This window comes from Bombus fervidus, unplaced genomic scaffold, assembly GCF_041682495.2.
Source record: "Bombus fervidus isolate BK054 unplaced genomic scaffold, iyBomFerv1 scaffold0152, whole genome shotgun sequence".
NCBI classification, from domain to species: Eukaryota; Metazoa; Arthropoda; class Insecta; order Hymenoptera; family Apidae; genus Bombus; species Bombus fervidus.
In genome coordinates this window covers 1-2,500 of record NW_027212713.1, presented here as the reverse complement: position 1 = coordinate 2,500, position 2,500 = coordinate 1, and positions in this window count along the sequence as shown.

The following is a 2,500-nucleotide window of genomic DNA, read 5'->3' as shown; positions in this document are numbered from 1 at the left end:
GAGTTTTTATCGAAAAATTTAATTTTTTTTTTTTTTTTCAAAATCGCATCAGTAAACCACCTCTTTTAACGAATACGGACAAAAACCACGTTCTTAATCGATTAGAACACGTTGAAACAACGAGAAATATGCAAAAAAATATATACCTTGCAACGTTAATTAACGAAATAATTAAACAAATATCGCAGTCGTGTCAGTTCGTCGAACACAAATTTTTTAAAAAATTCGAAAAAACGTTTAATCCAGTTGTATTTAATAGAGATATAACCGTTTCCGCAAAAATATTTATACCTTATAACGCTTTTTAACGAAATAACTCGAAATAAGTATTTCGGACTTTTCCGCCGGCCGAAATTTTTCTAAGTCCCAACGTACCGGTCCAGAATGAGACAAAGTTCCAAAGGCCCGGTCGTATCCGTCCGTTTTTTTTTAACCTTCCACGGACGAAATAAACGTTTAATCCCGACGTAAAATACAATAATATAGCGATTTATATAAAAATATTCATACCTCATAACGCTTTTTAACGAAATAACTCGAAAAAACTTTTCGGTCCGAAATTTTTCTAAGTCCCTACGTACCGCTCGAGAATGCGACTAAGTTCCAACGTCCCGGGCGCGATCATACTTTTTTTATATAACTTTTCAGCGACGAAATAAATGCTTAATCCCGATGTAAAACGTCATTTTAAAGCGATTTATGCAAGAATATTCGCACCTTATAACGCTTTTAAGCGAAATAATTCAAAAAAACCTTTCGAATAAAAAATTTTTTTTTAACGTTTTCGGGACCAAATAAACGTTTAATCCCGACGTAAAATATAATAATACAACGATTTATATAAAAATATTAATACCTCATAACGCTTTTTAACGAAATAACTCGAAAAAACTTTTCGGTCGAAAATTTTTCTAAGTCCCTACGTACCGGTGGAGAGTATGACCAAGTCCGACGGGCCGAGTCGCGTCGGTCCACTATTTTTTTTTAACGTTTTCGGGACCAAATAAACGTTTAATCCCGACGTAAAATATAATAATATAGCGATTTATATAAAAATATTCGTACCTTATAACGCTTTTTAACGAAATAACTCGAAAAAACTTTTCGGTCGAAAATTTTTCTAAGTCCCTACGTACCGGTGGAGAGTATGACCAAGTCCGACGGGCCGAGTCGCGTCGGTCCACTATTTTTCTTTAACGTTTTCGGGACCAAATAAACGTTTAATCCCGACGTAAAATATAATAATATAGCGATTTATATAAAAATATTCGTACCTTATAACGCTTTTTAACGAAATAACTCGAAAAAACTTTTCGGTCGAAAATTTTTCTAAGTCCCTACGTACCGGTGGAGAGTATGACCAAGTCCGACGGGCCGAGTCGCGTCGGTCCACTATTTTTTTTTAACGTTTTCGGGACCAAATAAACGTTTAATCCCGACGTAAAATATAATAATATAGCGATTTATATAAAAATATTCATACCTTATAACACTTTTAAGCGAAATAACTCGAAAAAACTTTTCGGTCGAAAATTTTTCTAAGTCCCTACGTACCGGTGGAGAGTATGACCAAGTCCGACGGGCCGAGTCGCGTCGGTCCACTATTTTTTTTTAACGTTTTCGGGACCAAATAAACGTTTAATCCCGACGTAAAATATAATAATATAGCGATTTATATAAAAATATTCATACCTTATAACACTTTTAAGCGAAATAACTCGAAAAAACTTTTCGGTCGAAAATTTTTCTAAGTCCCTACGTACCGGTGGAGAGTATGACCAAGTCCGACGGGCCGAGTCGCGTCGGTCCACTATTTTTCTTTAACGTTTTCGGGACCAAATAAACGTTTAATCCCGACGTAAAATATAATAATATAGCGATTTATATAAAAATATTCATACCTTATAACACTTTTAAGCGAAATAACTCGAAAAAACTTTTCGGTCGAAAATTTTTCTAAGTCCCTACGTACCGGTGGAGAGTATGACAAAGTCCGACGGGCCGAGTCGCGTCGGTCCACTATTTTTTTTTAACGTTTTCGGGACCAAATAAACGTTTAATCCCGACGTAAAACTTAATAACATTCCCATTTATATAAAAATATTCGTACCTCATAACGCTTTTTAACGAAATAACTCGAAAAAACTTTTCGGTCCGAAATTTTTCTAAGTCCCTACGTACCGCTCGAGAATGCGACTAAGTTCCAACGTCCCGGGCGCGATCGTACTTTTTTTATATAACTTTCCAGCGACGAAATAAACGCTTAATCCCGATGTAAAACGTCATTTTAAAGCGATTTATGCACAAATATTAGCACCTTGTAACGCTTTTAAGCGAAAAAATTCGAAAAAACGGTTCGATTAAAAAATTTTTTTTAAAGTTCTCGGGACGAAATAAACGCTTAATCCCGACGTAGAAATACATAATATTCCCATTTATATAAAAATATTCATACCTCGTAACGCTTTTAAGCGAGATAACTCGAAATAACTTTTCGGTC